This window comes from Patella vulgata, chromosome 2 (genome assembly GCF_932274485.2).
Source record: "Patella vulgata chromosome 2, xgPatVulg1.2, whole genome shotgun sequence".
In the NCBI taxonomy this organism is placed as follows: Eukaryota; Metazoa; Mollusca; class Gastropoda; family Patellidae; genus Patella; species Patella vulgata.
In genome coordinates, this window is record NC_065880.2 from 68,554,737 (window position 1) to 68,577,980 (window position 23,244).

Sequence of the window (23,244 nt, forward strand, 5' to 3'; positions counted from 1 at the left end):
GGAGAGGTTTAAACGATATATTGATTTAGCTTAAAGTTTTTGTGATGATTACAGGAAATGGAAACTAGGTGCGAAGATGAACAGCGACAGAGAGATGAAGCCCGCGAATCCTACAATATGGCCGAACGACGATGTGCTGTCATTAGTGGTGAAGTAGAGGAACTCAGAACATCTCTTGAACAGGTATGAAAAATATATAAATAAGAGTTCTTTTGTTTCTGGCTTATAAAGAGAATGTTTAGTAAGATTTACAAAAAGAAAAACCTCACAAAAATTAAATTTTATAATTTTGTCGTTTCGTTTTATGATACATATGTTTAATGTTGTTTACTTCTCTAATTTTCAAATCTTTTATTCTTCAGGCCGAACGAGCAAGAAAATCAGCAGAAAGTGAACTCATAGATGCTAATGTACGTGTGAGTGAGATGACTGCCCAAACCAACTCAATCAATACACACAAGAGAAAGTTGGAATGCGATATCGCCGCCATGCAATCCGATTTAGATGAGATGCATTCTGAACTTCGAGCCTGTGATGAAAGATGCAAGAAAGCCGTATGTGACGCTGCACGTTTAACAGAGGAATTAAGAAGCGAACAGGAGCACAGTATGCAGATTGAAAAGATCCGAAAAAGCTTAGAATGTAACACCAAAGATCTCCAGATACGAATTGACGAAGCTGAAGCCCAGGGCTTGAAGGGAGGAAAGAGAGTTGTGCAGAAACTTGAACAAAAAGTAAGAGAAATGCAAACTGAGCTGGAAACTGAACAACAACGTCATGGTGAAACTGAAAAGAATATGAGAAAAGCTGAACGACGTCTCAAGGAGCTTCTTTTCCAATCAGATGAAGACAAAAGAATCCAAGAACGTATGCAGGAATTGGTTGAAAAGCTGCAGGATAAGACAAAAACTTACAAGAAGCATGCCGAGGAAGCAGTACGTATTTGTTTACTTTTATCCATGCAAGTTAAATATCTTTATACTTTTATTTTTATTAAAAAGTCCAAATTGTCAATGATCCCTTTTATGAAAAACATTTAATCACTCTCTGCATTTGAATTTCAGGAGGAAGTTGCTGCTGTTAACTTGGCTAAATTCCGTAAAATCCAAAGCGAATTGGAAGATGCCGAAGAAAGAGCTGAAGCTGCTGAAAGTGTCACCAATAAACTCCGCGCAAAAAGCAGGAGTACTGTTTCTCAGACTCGCTCCAGCTCAGTATCACGAACCACGGCTGTAAGATTTTCTTAAGGTAGGTAGCAACAGTGGCTACCCGGCCTCGTCTGCACAGCCATAGCTCACCACCCAATACAATATTAAATCTATTTTCTGGGTGGATAAAAAAAAATCTGTTTATAACTTGTTTGTAAAGACAAGTGGGATTAAATAGGGCTTAATGTAATTTCGTTCTACGCCGGGTTCTTTTGCAGTAGGGGCAAACCCGAGAAGTCCTGGTAGGATGACCTAAAACAACGTGTAATCAACACTTCCATCTAGGACAGACCTTACGGTCTACACTAAACCCCTCGTGTTTGTTTCAGGACGGGAGCATGGCAAGGAAAAGCGTCTCGCCGTCCGGAAACGTTGGAAAATCTACGTGTGCACAAAAGAATACCTTAGACAGTTGGAATTCGAAATAAGAATATACCGTAGCGCCTATGACCGTCTTCATTAGCCTGATTGGTGCAGAAACATGGGACGTTAAACACATTTCATTTTATTTGTGTATTGTAAATAATGTCATATTAACCTATATTTCAGGTGTTTTGGTTATCATGGTGACTGTATAGTCCAGTGTCATTATACTAGTATAGCCTTGTGTCCTGTTGATAAGCGAATGTCAGCTTAATCGTAATTTCGTACAACCTAAAGACAATTAACCAACCTATCAATTATTTGTTATTTCGCACGACCGAAACAAGTTAAACAAGATACATGATTTTCTATCAGTTAATAAAGCAGTATGATACTAATCAGCTTTACATTGTATAGCTGTATAAATAATTACAATAATTAACTTATTCATATTTATTGTATACACGTCTTTGTTGAAATGATAATAAAAACTGTTTTACCTGAACTGTTATTCACATATATTGTTGTTGCAATTAAGAACCCGTGCTTTAAATTAGAAGAGGCCGGGGTAACAGAGTTGCCCAAATTTGAAATTTTCCAAAACTTTTAACCAATGGCGAGCAATTGGCCTCCATGTGAGCTTTCAAAAACTGGTTTGAATTGGTCTAGAAAAATTAGGTAAACTCGGCGTTAATTAAAGCAATGGGTTAGGCCTAGATGTCATATGCCGAACCTAATTACAACAAACATTTGCGGAAACTTTACAAATAATTGAGAAGTGTTAGCAACAAGCATATATTGCCTCGTGTATAACACACGTGAAATGGAATGAAATGGGGTTTAATGTCCTACTGTTCTGCTCCGGCTGGGTCCTTATGCCATACAGTGTGCTATGGGGGGAATTCTGCACCGACAGGGGCGCTACGGCCTACTCTTACATCGAATTTCAACTGCCAAGGGATATTTTACGTGCACGCCAATGTGTACACGGGACCTCGGTTTTTCGTCCCATCCGAACTAGACAGCTGTCCTTGTCTGGCCCTCCTTCCTGCACCACTGACAAGGGGAACCCAAGCCTATAGCACAAGTAATTGGGAATCTAATCTAGTTTATAGTCTATCAATGGCTGAAAGGCTTTAGAACACTTAATACTACTTCTCGTTTAAGGCGGTCACATTTTATTGGGGTTGAAATCACGAAAATATTGCAAGCAACATCCTTCATCGAACTTGGTTGTTAGAATCCAAAACTACTTGGATCGCTGGGACGAACATCTAAAAACTGAGTGACAGGTGTCGTTCATAAAACCCCTAAGGTTAATCTTTCCGAAACACATATTACAACCTTTAAATTGTATATTTCCATTTTTAGGCCGACTTATCCTTGCTTTATTTTGTCCATGGTTCAATTCGTTTATGTATTAGACAACAATCCCCATAAGTCGATGTTTCACCCCGATTGCATTTGTCACAGCCCTTTCTTCGAATGGCGTCACACAATGTCTGATAAAAAAAACCCGCCCATGACCTTAATTTAGACCTTCCTTCAATGATAAACATGGTTACGAATGGTTTCAGGTTTTGGGGAGAAGAAGGTTGTGGTGGTGGGAAGGCGTATATAAGATATGGATGATGTGTCAGGATCCAACAGGATCCAGTAGAATATTGGGTGGTAGAGCTAAAATGATGGCTTGACTATCAAGATTCAAAAAGAACGGGAAAGCGATAAGATTTGATAGACAGGGCATGAAATTTCTATTACTATCACGAAAGGACCATATCCTAAACGTGGTGGTTGCCATTTGGTATGATTTCGAATTCATTTATACAATGAAAATTGTTAGTCTATTTATTTATGTTAGTATATCGATTTCATGAATGGGTTCAACGGCAGCTCGATACAAAAGGTAATTTCGGTAAAATTTTATTTCAATAATTCGATTGCGAATGTTTATATAATAGTATAATAATGGGGCAATATAATGACTTGATCGCCATACCTGTTAACGACGCTAAATCTCTAACTCTATATTGTCCATAATATTCGAAATTAAAAACACGAATTGGAATTCAATATCGACCCATTTCAATCAATATTGATGCTGTTATCTTTTAAAAAATATGGGATCCTAATATCAGTACACGAGTCGTGTACACGCTTTGGTGCCATTTGTAATGAACAAAGACAAACATATCCTACCAGACAATGCGGAAGTAATTAGTAATGGTTGATTCACAAAGGACAAAATAATAATGAAAAACGTGTAGAACGGACTTAGTAGATGTAAAAGTTTGCCGTTTAATTTGGACTGTTCGCCTCTTTTACCGATCATAATTGATTAGAAATTACGATATATTTTGTTTAAATGAATATAAATCACTTTTTATACATTCATTTTACATGTGTGCTTTTAGACCCATTTTCGTGTAGCTTACGGTTCAAGAGAATAGAGCCATACGCCCTTTAAAATTAGAATAGACAATGTTTCCATTTTGCATTTTACTAAAACGTGTAGTTGAATTTACTGTACTTCTAATTTTATTAAAATACGGTTACATGTTTTAGATTTATAGAAATTATAGGAAATGTTTATTATTACAAATTACCATGATATCCCTCGCCAGCAATTGCGTCAGAGATGAGAAATATTCAAAATTCAAAACAATATCTATCAAACTGCACTCCTTTAAACTTTGTAAAATGTTATATAATATTATACAAGTTTAGACATAGGTAGATGGGTAGGGATTTTGAGATCTAAACTCACGACCATTTGCATTAATCAGTTTACGGTGATCACGTCATGTTAGTGGGGTTGAAAATATGTAGCTGGCCCCGCCCCGCTCCGCCTCACCCATAGGTGTGCTTTAAATCATAATAAATTTTTAAAAAAGATTAAAATAGGTTAAAAAATATAGACAAAAATTTCAAGGTTAAAAGACTTTTATGTGATTATAATAATATATAATATTATAGATATTATAATTCAGATAGTGGTAAACATAGTTAAATAATTTAACTTGTGATAGGGAATTATGACGTAATAATCTGATAACGTCATACAATCAAATAACGTCATATCCTTCAGTTTTCTAATAGTATTTCTACTGGAAAACCGCATACTATTTTCTTATTTAGAAAAAAAGTAATTTTATCAACGAATTTAAAGTTTTCTTGAAAAATTCAAGTTACACGGTAAGTGAACATTCATTCTCGGAATCTGATCTCCCTAGTTTCAGTTATGTTCATGGTAAAGATTTGCTTGAACACTCTTCTGGCGTTTAGTCATAATGCCGCAAATTGTCAAGAAAGCAAAATTGTTTTCTCTAACTTACTATAGATCTATAATTACTAGCTTATTGTAAAAATCGAATGTTGTAATAATACATGACACATTTTTGGCCAGCTCGGATTTGCTATGAAGCCAAACGTTCCGTTTCTTTAAAAATGTCCGTGAATTTTATAAATCAATAATGTGAAATATCCCTCAAAAGAAAACTACATCTAAATTTATCATTTCGAATTTTCCCCATGACTGATATTATCTTTGCTATTATCTAAATTCCTTTTTTTATGCTAAACTATTCCGTCACTTTATAACGAAGATCTTACTATCGTCTGTCTGTGTGGTGTCTAAAATATTATCCTAATCTTCCCTATCTCTAAATTACAGCTAGAATAATGAATAATCTACACGATCTGAATAAATTCAGAAGCAACTTCGCTCCTGTTATGAAAGAATTAGCAGAATTAAAAGGTATCTTATCTATTTTTTAAAAATTGTTTAAGTTTGCTTACCCTCAATAGATTGTCATTTCTGTGTATTTTTGTATGGCAATAGGTACAGTATATTAGATCGGATTTCTTCCTTTTTGTCGTTTATTAAGAAAATCTTAAACATTATTTCCTAATCAACCATTTCCTCTTTACCCCAGATTTTCGACAGTTGGTGGTGTCAGATCCCAGGAGATTAAAGAATTATCTTAATATGACAGATCAACAGACTTCATCCATATATAATGAAAACATATCCAGAAAATACAACGAAGTAAGAATTCCCAAACAGTGTCAAAAGCTCCAGTCCCTTGTCCAATCAATTGATTCACCTTTGAGTGTTAAACGCCAGAGAATTAATTTTCCAAGATCCCAAAATTTGCCAGATGGCGCCTTTGTTAGTCTAGCAGAACTTCACCAAGTTATTCGGGGATTGAAACCAGTTAATATACCCAGAGATATCAGTTCTAATTTACAAGACTATCAGTCATGGAAGGCAGCACCAGAACTCTTTGATTCTAACGTGCAAGACTACCAACCGTGGAAGACAGCACCCGAACACCTTGGTTCTAATGTGCAAAACTATCAACCGTGGAAGACAGCAGCAGAACTCCTTATTTCTAATGTACAAGACTATAGGCCGTCGAAGGCAGCACCAGAACTGTTTGGTTCGCGAGATGTAACACGGAATTTCTTCTGGAATAAATGCGGTACGGCAGCTAACTACCCTAGACGTTCGGACGTTCCTGGTGGTGCCTTTGTCTCTCTAGCAGAACTCCAAACAGCAATTCAACTCTTAAAACCGGTTTCGAAAGTGGGTGATGTAACTGAAAATATCTGGACTCAACGAAGTTTTACTAGTGACAACGTGTCTTTACATAAACTTTGTGATGTCCGTCATGAATTCAAGTCAAAAACTACTTCAGTAAAACTGGAAAAATCAAAAGATCTAAAAGATAAAGTTAGTGGTTATGACTTCAGGATAACAGTGAAAGAATTAGAACTTCGTATACAGAGTTTGAAAAGCGTTGGGAGAGTTTACTATCCTCAACTGAAAACAACGTTTTACGATGATATAAAAGAAGAACACGATGATATAAAAGAAGAACACGGAGAGAAATCCACGAAAGAAGCAGAACAGGTGATTGAAATCCAGTCGACAAGTGACTATCATGAGATTTGTAAAGTAGATGAAGTAGATGTTAGTAAAGTTATCAGGATCAAGAAACGAAGCTTTCTATCAGTAAGTTATTTCATAAAACGTTCCTTTATTTTCTATATTTTGTATTAAACTAAAGGCGATTATTATATAATGATATGCGTGGATTTACTTTAAAACAGTTGATAATTCTATTACAGAGATTAAAGTTCTGGAAAAAAGGAGGTAAAGAAATAAAACAGACAACGTGTGAAATAATGACGAGAGGAAATTGTGATAAAGGTAGATTATTAACAATTATTTATACAGAAATAATAATGGACTTCAAATTTTAATTACATGGTTCATAATATTCCAGTAATTTAATCTTTATAACCGTAAAGACCTCAACATGTCACAATCATTTGATAAAATATTGATGGGGGTGGCTGTCTCATTTCTTTAACGCTACTTTTGGCTTCATTGTCGTAGGTTATTTCCCTTACCCCCCTCCCCCCGATATTTAGTGCAATGTTTTAAAAGAGCACAGAACCGGAGATGAGGGTTAAGAAAGGTGATAGTGTTTGCTATTTTTATATTGAGATACCGAGAGAGTTTGAAAAGCGTGTACAATTTCAGAGAACAATAATTATTTGGATTCGAGAAACTTAAATTGTTCTTGATCTTTATATTTTCAGAACAAGAAAAAACAACAAAACCATCAAAAGAAAATACTCCATCTGTATTTGCGAAAGTTTCATCTTTATTTTGTTGTTGTATAAATGACGATTGAATCTAAAGAATTTTTCTCTTCATTTTGTGGGAGACATCAATCATTTATTATTTTATATAAAGTGCAATAATTTTATCTTTTAAATTTATTTATTGTTATTTTTGATTTGCATAAAAGTAGAAAGAGTTTTTTTTAAATATTTGTATTTGTATTTAATTATAGTCGAACGGTTGAAAGGAAGCGATATGGGCTACATTATTGTAATCTTGGATTAATGGAATGAAATTTGTTTAGGTCAATATTAGATTAACATACGGTATTTCTTATTGATAATGGGGAAGTGAACAATGTGGAGGCGGGGGAGGTTCTTGGAGAGGGTGGGGTGTTCTAATATTCAAGTTCAAACTAACACCTCACGCCCACCTGTTATTATTCTTCACTATGATAACAATGTTGTTATTTTTTATAAGATTGTACCATAACCATAACGTCCATAACGATGATGGAAGTGGTGACGATGGTGGGATGGGGACTAACCTACGTTTTTATTTTCTACTAGCAGGATACCCGGCTTCGCTCGGGGGTCATAACTCCGAAACCGGAAGTGGTAGACTAACGCCACCTGGCCTATGTTACTCCCCGGTCCGAGCTACCCCTATACCCCAAATTTCAAACTCGGGGCAGACCTAGTGTAGCCGCCAACCACGAACAGACCGGCTTCGCTCGGGGGTCATAACTCCGAAACCGGAAGTGGTAGACTAACGCCACCTGGCCTATGTTACTCCCCGGTCCGAGCTACCCCTATACCCCAAATTTCAGACTCGGGGCAGACCTAGTGTAGCCGCCAACCCCGAAGAGACAGACTTCGCTCAGGGGTCATAACTCCGAAACCGGAAGTGGTAGACTAACGCCACCTGGCCTATGTTACTCCCCGGTCCGAGCTACCCCTATACCCCAAATTTCAGACTCGGGGCAGACCTAGTGTAGGCGCCAACCCCGAACAGACCGGCTTCGCTCGGGGGTCATAACTCCGAAACCGGAAGCGGTAGACTAACGCCACCTAGCCTGTGTTACTCCCCGGCCCGAGCTACCCCTATACCCCAAATTAAAGACTCGGGGCAGATGTAGCCGCCAACCCCGAACAGACAGACTTCGCTCGGGGGTCATATCTCCGAAACCGGAAAAGGTAGACTAACGCCACCTGGCCTATGTTACTCCCCGGTCCGAGCTACCCCTATACCCCAATTTTCAGACTCGGGGCAGACCTAGTGTAGCCGCCAACCCCGAACAGACCGGCTTCGCTCGGGGGCCATAACTCCGAAACCGGAAGTGGTAGACTAACGCCACCTTACCTATGTTACTCCCCGGTTCGAGCTACCCCTATACCCCAAATTTCAGACTCGGGGCAGACCTAGTGTAGCCGCCAACCCCGAACAGACAGACAGACAGACAGACAAACGACAGTCACAAATATGTATATAGATTTTTGAGCACGGGATGATCTTGGTTTCGAACTCATCCGAAGGTCACTGGACACACTCTCCTCGCCAGTTACCAGACTTGATACCGAGCATGAGAAATTCCCGGATGTTCTAGTCCAGTACGCTGACCACCCGACTACTATGTTTGGAATTCGGATAAAAAATATATTAAAAGTATACTCTTTATTAGTCCAAGACCAACCATATTACTGAAACGACCCGTCAAGTGCTACCTTAGATTTCTTAGAGATATATCAGCTCAGTATGAAAACGTGTTATAAAAGTTTGATGATATTCTCCACGACAAATAACCAGAGAATATTGCAATGTGCAGATATTGCTTCAATGAAGTATTTATAGTGACGGATATCGTGCATGGGACAGGATACGCTTGCTCCTTCAAAGGTGATACCTCATTGATGCTAGGGAATCTTTCGTCATGTTATTTTCCCAAGGATGATGGATTTTAACCAACAGATTTGTGCTACAAACTAACAGAAATATAATGAAATTTGTTCTTGTTTGCTTTCTTTATCATAGTCTGGAGGCTTAGTGGGGGGCGGGGTACTGTCCATCAAATGGGCACAAAACCAGACCCAACTTTTCTGTAGTAGGCCTATTTTTTTTTTTTTTTTTTTTGCGTAGAACACGATGCCGAGTGGTAATCAGTCCGCAGTTGGGGTGTTTTCCAGTATTCGGGTATTTTTATCGACCAACCCCATAAATCGTTAATTGCAAAGAAAGTTGCCAAAGGGAAGTAACTCTCATTGGGTAAAGTGGGCAAAAAGCAAATGCTCCTCTTCAAGAGACAAGGTTAGGAATTAATAAAATGAAATGAAATGGAGTTTAACGCCCTACTGTTCTACGGGCATACAGTGCATGTGCTATGAGGGAAATTTTGCCCGGGCAGCGGCACTACGGCCTACTCGTATATCGAATTCAAACGTCAAGGGATCTTTTACGTGCACGCCGATGTGTACACGGGACCTCGTTTTTTTGTCCCATGCGAACGACCAGACAGCTGTCCTTGACCCCGGTTAGGAATTAGCCAGAATGTAGCCAAATTATACTAAATGCATATTTATTAACAACAAATTATAACTATTTTGTAATATATTAATGGAGGTTCAGGAGTTTTATTGAGAATGTTGTTGTTGTTCTCAGTGTTTAACGTCCGCTTCCACCAAAGGTGATATCGCAGACAAATCTTTTTTTTTTTTTATTATATGAGTAAACCCACGAGGTTGAGAAGGCGCCCCTACTACTTATCACGTATAACCGGGAATCGATGCTGAAATTGAAAACAACATCGAACGTGATATGGTTGGCATATATTTCAAAATAAGCTAAACAACATTGTTCATATTTTTTTAAAGACAAGTGAAGGATTTGGAGAATTTTATTTTATTTTATTTTTTTACAGAAAAACCAATATTATACTGTTGATCTGTATTCTGTTACTGCTCTAACTAAATTATCACTTTGTAATGATATATTTTTTCTCGAAATGGTTCTAAAATATAAATTGATTGTGGGGATGAAACGGCCTTTAAAGGAGATCGGGATAATCTGTTCATGTGTGTTATGTATTGATTGCAGATCATTACCGTACCTTTAAGATTAAGGTAAGGCAAGTTGTAGTCGGGACTGAGGTAACTTTAGCCCGGCAGTTCGATTTATTCAATCCTAGAATAAAGACATGTTTTGAAACCACCTTGGTGTTATATTAAACCCCACTCCAATATACAATAATTGGCGACGAGGATCAAAGATGGCAACTTTTGGTAAAATAGAACAGTTTAGTGGTAATAAAGATGAATGGGACCAATATATAGAACGTCTTGAACAGTATTTGGTGGCAAATAATCTTGATGAAATTGAACTGAATAGGGATGAAACGAACGCAACCGCAGTCAACGCACGTGCACAGAAAAGGCGTGCTATCCTGTTAAGTGTTATTGGGCCATCTACTTACTCAGTTCTTCGTAACCAAATATCACCAAATAAACCGGCAAGTAAGACATTTGATGAAATAATTGATATATTAAAAAGTTATTTTTCTCCGACTCCCTCTGAGACTGTGCAACGTTTTAAATTCCATACGTACCACAGACGACAGGGAGAATCAATAGCCGACTACGTTTCAGAATTACGTCGACTTGCTGAAAATTGTAACTTTGGTAACAATCTGAACAATATGCTTAGAGACAGACTTGTATGTGGAGTGGCGGATGAACGGATACAAAGGAGGCTTTTGTTAGAAACGGAGCTAACTTTTGAAATTGCATACACCATTGCCTTAGCCCAAGAATATGCTACACGCGATGCTAGTGTTTTACAAGGTACAAGTTCCTCAAATGACGCAGTATCATCTGTACATAGGATTGGTGGACAAAAATCGTTCTCTAAAGACAAAAGAGCACACAATCAAGACAGCAGTAATATGAGTGTACGTCGTAAACCCTGTTTTCGTTGTGGTGGAAGTAATCATACGTCTGACAAATGCCATTTTAAAGAGGCTGAGTGTAATTTCTGTCATAAGATAGGACATATTGCGAAGGTTTGCTTGTCCAGACGTATCAGACAGTCGCGTAAATCTGGAAAACATCCAAATTTTAAAGCGAATGCGATCAGTGCAGACTCTGACACCGATGTGTTATTTACTTTAAATTCTCTAACTGGTAGTGCCCCTTTAAACGTTAAGGTTTTTATTGACGGTAAACCCGTTAAATTTCAGTTAGATACCGGTGCAGGTGTAACGGTTATGAACAAACATGATTATGAAGAACTATATGGAAATTCCCGATTGTCTCGGTCGTACATTAAACTTAGTTCGTATACCGGAAATAAAATAAACGTTCTCGGTGAGAAAATAGTAAATGCTGAAACTAATGGACAGAAAACTCTTCTACCACTGATTGTAGTTGACGGAAATGGCCCACCTTTGTTAGGCAGATCGTGGTTACAAGAGCTTAAACTAAACTGGGATGAAATCATGACACTGTCAACAATTCAGTCTTCTGCTAGTTTAACAAGTTTATTGGATGAATTTGATGAGTTATTTTCGGACAAAGTAGGACTTTTGAATGATTATAAAATTCATTTAGACATTGTAGACAATGCTACTCCAGTATTTTGTAAAGCTAGATCTGTACCATTTGCTATGAAAAAGAAAATAGAAGAGGAGCTAAAGCGGCTTGAAAGTGATGGTTTAATTCAGAAAGTGACATATTCGGACTGGGCAGCACCAGTGGTTCCAGTGATCAAACCAAATGGCAGCTTGCGACTGTGTGGTGACTATAAACTTACAATAAATAAAGTGGCTAAGCTTGATCGCTACCCCTCCCTTTAATAAACGATATTTTTTTCTAATTTGGCTGGTGGAAAATATTTCACAAAGTTGGATTTGTCACAGGCATATCACCAAATAGCTTTGGATGACGTATCGAGGGGATTAACAACAATAAATACCCACTGTGGTCTTTATGAGTACTTACGCTTACCTTTTGGTGTTAGCTCTGCTGTGAGTTTGTTTCAGAGAGCTATTGAAACTGTTTTAAAGGGATTAGTTGGACAGAGTGCTTATCTTGATGATATTATAGTAACCGGTTGTAATGAAGAGGAACATTTAGAAAATCTCCGTGCTGTTTTATCGCGTTTAAAATCGTGTGGTTTGAAACTTAGAAAAGAAAAATGTAAGTTTTTGTTGACTGAAGTTGAATATTTAGGATTTAAAGTGACGGCTGATGGTATTCATCCTACTGAATCCAAAGTGAAAGCTATTAAAGAAGCAAAGGCACCTTCTAACGTATCACAGTTGCGATCATTCGTTGGTATGGTGAACTATTATTCACGGTTTCAACCACACCTTTCACATCATATGGCTCCACTTTATGATCTATTAAAGGTTGATAAGAAATGGAGTTGGAATAATAAACATGAACTCATTTTTCAGAAAATAAAATCTATGATGTCTGATGAAATAGTTCTTGCACATTATAATCCTGATGCTGAGTTAGTACTCTCCTGTGATGCCTCGCCGTTTGGAATTGGTACTGTTCTACAGCAACGAGAGGAAGATGGTAAACTGAAACCCATATCGTTCGCGTCACGAAGTCTTTCCGCTGCAGAGAAGAACTACGCCCAGATTGAGAGGGAAGCCTTATCAATAGTATTTGGTGTACAAAAATTTAGGCAATACTTGCTTGGTAGAAAATTCACGTTACTTACTGACCACAAACCATTGGTTAAGTTATTCGGAGAAAATAACGGAATTCCTCAACTGGCCGCGGCCCGTATAAAACGTTGGGCTCTGATCTTATCGGCATACCGTTATGAAGTGAAATGTTTCTTCAAAAGATAATCTGTGCGCGGATTACTTATCACGTACGCCGTTACAAGATGATAGAAGTAATTTTAACTGTCATAACGACGAAGTTTTGTTTGTTACAAACTCTGTGTTGAAAGAGGTTCCTTTAACTTCAAAAGTTATCGCCGCAGAAACCCGAAATGACACAACTCTATCAAAAGTTTTACAACTGTCCCGAGATGGTTGGCCTAATTATTGTAATGTTGATGAGCTAAAACCCTATTTTATCAGAAAGACCGAACTGTCGATCGAACAAGACTGTGTTTTATGGGGAAGTAGAGTTATAGTTCCTGTTAATTTACGACCGACTCTTTTGTTAGATTTGCATAGTGAACATTTGGGAACTGTCCGTATGAAAGCTGTTGCCAGACAGTATTTCTGGTGGCCGAAAATTAATGAGGAAATAGAAAAAATTACTAAACATTGTAAAATGTGCCAAGAAAACGCGCCTATGCCTGCATCCCCGGACGTCGCATCGTGGAATTGGCCCTCGAGCCCGTGGAAGAGATTACATCTAGATTTCGCCGGTCCATTTTTAGGTTACTATTTTTTGATTGTCGTTGATTCTTATTCGAAATGGTTAGAGGTCATTCAAATGAAATCTATCACCACGACATCAACTGTTAAAGAACTTAGGAAGCTATTTTCGACATTCGGTACTCCCGAACACATAGTAACAGATAATGGTACTCAATATACTAGTAGTGAGTTCTTCGAGTTTCTATTCGCGAATGATATTAAACATACGCGTACAGCTCCAGCACACCCTGCGACCAACGGTATGGCTGAACGATATGTAGGTTACTTTAAGAAACAAATGAAGAAAATGGCGGACGATCGACGATCGCTAGAAGAAAAAATTTGTGGGTTTTTGTTGTCTTACAGAACAACACCACATTCGGCGACTGGTGAAAGCCCGTGTTATTTGCTGATGCATCGACAACTTCGTACAAGGTTTTCAAGTCTTAGACCTTCTTTGAGTTTTAGAAAGGAGTGTGATGTATATGATCGTAATACGGTTTTCTCACCATTGTTTAAAGTTGGTGACCCTGTTTATGTATTAAATTTGAGATCTGGTCCGCGCTGGTTACCTGGTATCATTATTGATGTAAAGCAACGTTCGTACGATGTTCAAGTCTACCAGCAGGTTTGGAAAAGACACGAGGATCAACTTCGCAAACGTTCTCTTGAATTAAAGGATAAATCACCGGAATTATTAGATACAACACTTACGTCAAATACGTTGGGTCGTCAGTTTAATTCTAACCCGGACGGACTGTTAAGAGGCATACCAACTCGTCAAACTAATAAAACTAATATCAATACTGATATTAATAAACCAATCTTGTCTGAAGTTCAGAATCCTCCAGATCAACCAATCGTTACAGAACGTCGATATCCAGAACGTATAAGACGTGTTCCAGATCGTTATAAATAAACTTTTCTTAGTAATTAACGCTATTTTCAAACTTTCATAAAGAGAGATAATTGTTATGTATTGATTGCAGATCATTACCGTACCTTTAAGATTAAGGTAAGGCAAGTTGTAGTCGGGACTGAGGTAACTTTAGCCCGGCAGTTCGATTTATTCAATCCTAGAATAAAGACATGTTTTGAAACCACCTTGGTGTTATATTAACCCCACTCCAATATACAATAATGTGTAAAGCGATGGAGTTTCTATTTCTGATGCCTTCATTATATCGACCTGACTAACTTTATGGTAGTTTTTTTTCCAACAATTATTATTCAAGTTGCATAAAGCGATACTTAATTTCATAGATAGCTGTTCTTGACGAAATTAAACCAAAATGTAATGGGGTTTATCGTCTTACTTTTCTACACCAACTGGGCCAATGAAGACTACAATAATTGCAGCCTCCGCAAATCACAGGGACGGAAAATATGCTTTCTAGGCAGAAGTATCAAAATTCAATTCTAAATTTGTTCGATGTTCATGCTAAACATGTAGTAAAGCGACAATGAAGTAGACATTTTTCGTCTTAATAATAGAAATAAGATGAAACAGAATTAAAATTTACACTGAACAAATAACAAAGTTGGAGTATACATTATCTTAATTTAGAAATTACATGACTAGAATTTGGAAATTACACTACTAGAAGTTAGAAATTACATGAATAGAAGTTAGAAATTAGACGATCGCATGTTAGAATTTTGAATCTAGTATACCGCCATAATGCCTATAGAGCGTCCTTTTAGTTTAGCATCATATGGTTACCGGTCATTCTATGTACAAGCACCATTTTTATGGAATAAACTTCCAATTTAAATTCATAATGTCACTGATATTGGTACTTTTAAAAAGACTTTTACCCAGTGACCCAGTGATCCTTTTATATAGATTATGCAGAGCTAGTTTTGATTTCTAATTACATGTAAATTTATCTAAATAATAATTTTTATACGCCCACAATTTTTATCCGATTTAAATGAAACTTGAAATATAGGTTTATCACCCTAAGATCTTGGTTCCTTTCGATATTGGCATGTATCGGACTGTAAATTCATGGATTATGACCCCCGATTGTACGAAAAATCATGTTTTTAGCTTGTGAACACTGTAGAGGTCACACTTTTTATCTGATTTGGTTTAAACTTACAATGCATGTTTATAACCCACCGATCTCGGTTCTTTGCGATATTCGCCCATATCGGACCATAACTTCCTGAATTATGGCCCCTGATTGTACGAAAAATCGCTTTTTTGAGCTTGTGAAACCCATAGAGATCACAATTTTTACCCGATTTAAAAAAAAAACGTTTGAATATATCACTGTTACACTTTAAAGATGGTTAAGTTCGAATTTCGTAAATATAGAATCGAAACTGACGGACAAAATGACCGCCCCTCGTTCGCAAATAGTGTCAAAATATTGTATATCAGAGTTGTGGACCCTCTGGAGGTCACAATTTTCATCTGATTTTGATGAAACTTGAAATGCATATTTATAACCGATATATCTTGGTTCCTTTCCATTTTCGGTTCCTTTCGATATTGGCATGTATCGGACTGTAACTTCATGGATTATGGCCCCTGATTGTACGAAAAATCGCGTTTTTAGGTTGTGGTCCCTCTAGAGGTTATAATTATAATCCAATTTAAAACCGTTCGAATACATCACCGTTACACCGTAATTTTGTCTGAGTTTGAATTTCATGAAAATCGGACCAAAACTGCCGGACAAAATGGCTGCCCCTCGTACGCAAATACTGTAAACATCTGGTATATCAAAGTTGTGGAAACCATGTCGAATAAAATAAAATAAAATTAAAAATGTACATTTTTTATTACTAATTTCCATTAAAATATCATTTGAAACCCTGGTTAAAGCTGTTTCGGTACTGTGAAATTGTTTATAAGCACTTTGAAATGGTTCATACTAACAGTTATTATCTAGATGGGCCTTTATCTGAGAAGCAATACATTTCTCCAATATTTTAGAAATAAAACTTAAGTTAGAGACAGGTCTGTAATTTTCAAAAACATTAGGATCCAGTGTAGACCTTTTAATTAAAGGGGTAACATAAGCTTATTAGAAATCGTTGGGAATAGTAGAAGATGATATACAAGAATTAATAATATTGATAAAAACTGGAATAACTTCATCTAGACAGTCCTTAAGAACAGGAGGCGGAATATGATCTAATGAACAAGCTTTAGGAGCAGACGTTTTTTTAGCTTTAAAACAAAAGATTCACTAACCAAGTTAAAACTTTCCAAATAAACATAATTTTCTAACTTATCAAAATTTTGAGCGTTAAAGTCAAAAGTTTTATCTAAATCATCAAGTTCAGTTCGTATTTTCTGTATTTTATTTGAAAGAAATCAGAGAATAAATTCGTGAGTTCAGTGTCATTATCATTGTCCGTGAGAATAGTCCGCTCAGCATTATGATCCAAAAGTACGAAAGACGGGTAGGGACATTCCAACTTCAAAGTTCCGACATCTAACTTCTAAGTTCCAACTTCCAACTTCCATGTTCCATGTTTCATTCTCCATTTTATCAGTAGCTCAGTGCGTGTAAGATTTTGTTAATAGCTTAAATAAAGCAAGTTTTTATCAATATTTATAGTTTATAAATACACTTAGTACAGGTATCTAGGAAAGACCGACAGGGAAATTCCAGCTTCCATGTTCGAAGTTCCAAGTTCGGACTTCCAGGTTCATAGTATCACGTGATACCAATACGGCCAGACAGCCAGAATAACACGTGATTGAAAAATTAAAATGAATGAGCTTAAACATCTATTTGGCGAAGACAGAGGCTTTGAGCCGATGAAAATATGCGCTGTTATTTTAATGGCAAAATCTTCATTAAATACAAAAATATGTGACTTGAGATTAAGTAGAATAAATGACTGTCATGTACACTAATAATATACATGTACCAGGAACAATTATGTATATGGCCACGAATTATTGTATTCACGCTGAGGCTACAGATATTCAATGATAAAGCTCCCAAACATAATGATTTATCTTGCAGTTAAAATAAACCACTCTACCAATAAATGAAAGATTGATTAAAATACATATGTAGGATCTGAAGCCTTCCGTAGAGGAAAATACCACACATTCCATAATGTAGCATTTTTTTTGTGTGTTTTTTCTTTGTGCTTATTCTCTTCACCAGATTATTGTATCACTTTTTTTTCAAGTTTTGATATTTAAGAAAAGAATAATTTCCATCTTCATGTGAGATTAATAATTAAGAACTAAACCAAAGAAGTTTTCACTTCACTGTTTACAGCAATATCTAGATTTTGACAGATCTCCCCCCCCCCCCCGGAATCCCTGCACCTCTGACAAGGGGAAACCACACCAGCTAGCGAGTCTGGGTCTTACTCAATTAGCCATTGTTGCTCCTGTTGAACGTTAAACGCTATTTTATTTCATTTCATTTTCCTACTTTTCCGAACCAATCGGACTATTGAAGATAGGCATACGTCATGCAGTGTGATATGACGGAAATTGTCAATGGGCCATGGCATTTCTTTGTCGAATTTCAATTACGAAGGATTCTTTTAAGTGCACGCCAATGTGTACACAGGGGCTAGTTTTTTTTACACCATCCATAATACTAGACACTTTTCTTTGCCAGGCCCCTTGTCATGAACAAACCACGCTGCAAAATCCCGGGGAACTTTCAGTGTACATAATCATAGTATTGAGAGGAATATGGCCGATAACCCGACAACCCGACATCACGACAATTTAACCTGAAAATACGACATTTTTACGCGACATTACGTGGTGCGCACGTAAAAGATCCCTTAATCCTGAAGGAATTCGATAAATTGGTCGTAGCGTCGCTGTCCAGGCAAAATTGCCCTCATAAACCTCGAGAAAGAACAGTACCGTATGACGTTAAACCCCATTTCGTTTGATTGCTGCTATTTCCAAAGTGTGTTAATTACATTTACTTGCAAGTTGTAATAACGAATAATGATTTACAGCACACTCGACACAAACCAGGTCATTTCGGGACATATGGATCAATTATTTTCAATTATTCGCTTGCGCGTAGGGGTCTTTCGCTGTGGGAGGAACCCGGACGACCCGGAGAAAACCCGGGTGTTGGACAGACTAGCCAACTCCTTGTCACATACGACCGGGGAATCGAAACCACGCCAGTTGACTCAATGACAGACCTTATGATACAGCGCGCACGAGCTAACCATTCGGCCACCCATCCACCTTAAAAAAAATAAGTCAATTAGTATTAGACACCTGTACTAGGTGTATTTATAAACTATAAATATTGATAAAAACTTGCTTTATTTAAGCTATTGACAAAATCTTACACGCACTGCGCTACTGATAAAATGGAGAATGAAACATGGAACATGGAAGTTGGAACTTGGAACTTAGAAGTTAGAAGTCGGAACTTTGAAGTTGGAATGTCCCTACCCGTCTTCCGTACAAAAGGGAATTTACAACTTTATACAAGTCTTTTTGTCTGTTTACGCCATTTTCTATTCTATCTGATATTATGATTAAAATAGTGATAAAAGACACTAAAAACTTTCAAGATGGATACTTTTTATGTGACAATAATTATTATAATTAAATAAAATACTGGTAAAGACAGCCCTAAATTTAAGATAGGATGTTATGACGTCAATAATCCGATAACGTCATACAATCAAATAACGTCATATCCTTCAGTTTTCTAATAGTATTTCTAGTGGAAAGCCGCATACTAATTTCTTTATTAGAAAAAAAGTAATTTTATCAACGAATTCAAAGTTTTCTCGAAAGGTCAAGCTACACAGGTAGGTGAGCACTTATTCTCGGAATCTCAACGTCTTTCGATAAATTGGTTGACTTAAATGGTAAAGTTTTGGTTGAGCGTTCTTCTAATAATTATTTATTTGTTATTAATAACAAAGATACCATTTATAAAACACTATAGATCTATGTTTACTAGCTTATTATAAAAATCGAATGTTGTAATAATACATGACATATTTGTGACCTGTTCGAACCTGAAATGGGTGTTACATTTTCTTTATTAAAAAACATCCGTGAATTATAATAATTTTATAATAAATAATGTGAAATATCACTTAAAAATAAATTATCTAATTTATCAACTTTAAATTAACCCATGATTGATATTATGCGAAAACCTTACAATGGTCTAATTAAATGTTTTATGCTAACCCCCTCGGTCTCTCTCTAGAGGTGATGGTTTCGATCCCATCCACCTGGGTTTTCTCCGGTAGTCTAGTTATCTCCCACTGCAAACGAACTTTTAAAATTAAAATTGAACCGCATTGTGGACGATTACCTTCTCCATCTTTCAATTACAGTTTGAATAATGAATAATCTACACGATCTGAATAAATTCAGAAGCAATTTCGCTCCTGTAATGAAAGAATTGGCAGAATTAAAAGGTACCTTATCTTTTTTAAATTCTTTATTGCATGGCCGGTTAGAGAGACTCAAAAGATTGTTATTTGTTTATTTATTTTGTATATTTTCTGCTAATAATATAAAGGATTGATTTCCAACGTTTCGGGCTGCTTTATTACAGACCTTCATTGGGGAAATATATATAAATGATCAACCATGAAACAATAGGCAACAGTTAAAAAATATGTTTCTTTTTGTCTTTTATTAATAAAGTCTTAAACATTAGATATATTTCCTAATCAACCGTTTTCTCTTTATACCAGATTCTCGACAATTTGTGGTGTCTGATAATCCTATGAGATTAAAGAATTATCTTGATATGACAGATCAACAGACTTCATCCATGTATGATGAAAACATATCCAGGAAATATTATTATTCTATGGGTGATTCTTATATCCACAACAGCTACAGAACAGCGATGGAACATGACAAGCACTGTCAAAAGCTACAGCCACTTGTCCAATCAATTGATTCACCTTTGAGTGTTAAACGCCAGAGAATTAATTTTCCAAGATCCCAAAATTTACCAGATGGCGCCTTTGTTAGTCTAGCAGAACTTCACCAAGTTATCCGGGGATTGAAACCAGTTAATATACCCAGAGATATCAGTTCTAATTTACAAGACTATCAGTCATGGAAGGCAGCACCAGGACTCGTTGGTTCTAACGTGCAAGACTATCAACCGTGGAAGGCAGCAGCAGAACACCCTGGTTCTAATGTGCAAGACTATCAGCCGTGGAAGGCAGCCCCAGAACTCTTTGGTTCGCGAGATGTAACACAGAAATCCCTCTGGAATAAATGCGGTACGACAGCCAATTATCCCAGACGTTCGGACGTTCCTGATGGTGCCTTTGTCTCTCTAGCAGAACTCCAAACAGCAATTCAACTCTTAAAACCGGTTTCGAAAGTGAGTGATGAAACTGAAAATATCTGGACTCAACGAAATTTTACTAGTGACAACGTGTCTTTACATAAACTTTGTGATGTCCGTCATGAATTCAAGTCAAAAACTACTTCAGTAAAACTGGAAAAATCAAAAGATCTAAAAGATAAAGTTAGTGGTTATGACTTCAGGATAACAGTAAAAGAATTAGAACTTCGTATACAGAGTTTGAAAAGCGTTGGGAGAGTTTACTATCCTCAACTGAAAACAACGTTTTACGATGATATAAAAGAAGAACACGATGATATAAAAGAAGAACACGGAGAGAAATCCACGAAAGAAACAGAACAGGTGATTGAAATCCAGTCGACAAGTGATTATCATGAGATTTGTAAAGTAGATGAAGTAGATGTTAGTAAAGTTATCAGGATCAAGAAACGAAGCTTTCTATCAGTAAGTTATTTCATAAAACGTTTCCTTTATTTTCTATATTTTGTATTAAACTAAAGGCGATTATTATATAATGATATGCGTGGATTTACTTTAAAACAGTTGATAATTCTATTACAGAGATTAAAGTTCTGGAAAAGGGGAGGTAAAGAAATAAAACAGACCACGTGTGACATAATGACGAGAGGAAATTGTGATAAAGGTAGATTATTAACAATTATTTATACCGAAATAATAATAGACTTTAAATGTTAATTACATGGTTCATAATATTCGAGTAATCTTAATCTTTATAACCGTAAAGACCTCCACATGTCACAATCATTTGATAAAATATTGATGGGGATGGCTGTCTTTAACGCTACTTTTGGCTTCATTGTCGTAGGTTATTTCCCTTACCCCCCCCCCCCCCCGATATTATGAGCAATGTTTTAAAAGAGCGCAGAACCGGAGATGAGGGTTAAGAAAGGTGATAGTGTTTGCTATTTTTATATTGAGATACCGAGCGAGTTTGAAAAGCGTGTACAATTTCAGAGAACAATAATTATTTGGATTCGAGAAACTTAAATGGTTCTTGATCTTTATATTTTCAGAGCGAGGAAAAACAACCAAACCATCAAAAGAAAATACTCCATCTGTATTTGCGAAAGTTTCATCTTTATTTTGTTGTTGTATAAATGACGATTGAATTTAAAGAATTTTTCTCTTCATTTTGTGGGAGACATCAATCATTTATTATTATATATAAAGTGCAATAATTTTATATTTTTAAATTTATTTATTGTTATTATTGATTTGTATAAAAGTAGAAAGACTTTTTTGAAATATTTGTATTTCAATTGTATATCTACAAAAAGGAAAGGAAGATAGAGGCCATGTTTTATAGTCGAACGGTTGAAAGGAAATGATATGGGCTACATTATTGTAATCTTAGATTAATGGAATGAAATTTGTTTGAGTCAATATTAGATTAACATACGGTATTTCTTATTGATAATGGTGAAGTGAACAATGTGGAGGCAGGTGAGGTTCTTGGAGAGGGTGGGGTGTTTTCATTGTTTTTTCCTCGGTCTTTAAATCAACTTCAGCTTCTAAAATTCAAGATCAAACTAACATCTCACGCCCCACCAGTTATTATTCTTCACTATGATAACAATATTGTTCTTCTTTATAAGCTTGTAGCCATAACCATAACGTCCATAACGTCTGATGGTAATCTCCACGATAAATAACCAGAGAATATTGCAATGTGCAGATATTGCTTCAATGAAGTATTAGTGACGGATATCGTGCATGAGACAGGATACGCTTGCTCTTTCAAGCGTGATACCTTATTGATGCTAGGGAATCGTTCGCCATGTTATTTTCCCATGGATGATGGATTTTAACCAACAGATTTGTGCTACAAAATGACAGAAATATAATGACATTTGTTCTTGTGTGCTTTCTTTATCATAGCCTGGAGGCTCAGTGCGGGGTGGGGGCGGGGGCTGTCCATCAAATGGACAAAAAACCAGACTCATTTGCACTGAAAGTGAATACGCAGCCATCCTTGTGTCATAAAAACATGCTGAAAATGTTCGAAACTAACCACTCTTTCAATAAAAATGTAAACTTGCTAAATTCCATTCGATTCAACTGAAGTTACCCGAGGAGTTAGGTTTGTGATGTTAGCCCCTTCAAGAAGACATATATTATTAATTATTATACGTTATTATTATGCCTTCTTGAAGCGGCTACTTTTAACAAATTCTGATATCTGTAATTATTATTTTTATTTTCGCTGTCACGTGATCAGTGCGGACTCTAGTTTCTATATATAACTCTCATCCTCGGTATCCCCAGTGGTCTCATTCCATTCTGTATGTGTGTGTGTGTGGGGGGGGGGGGGGCACGTTT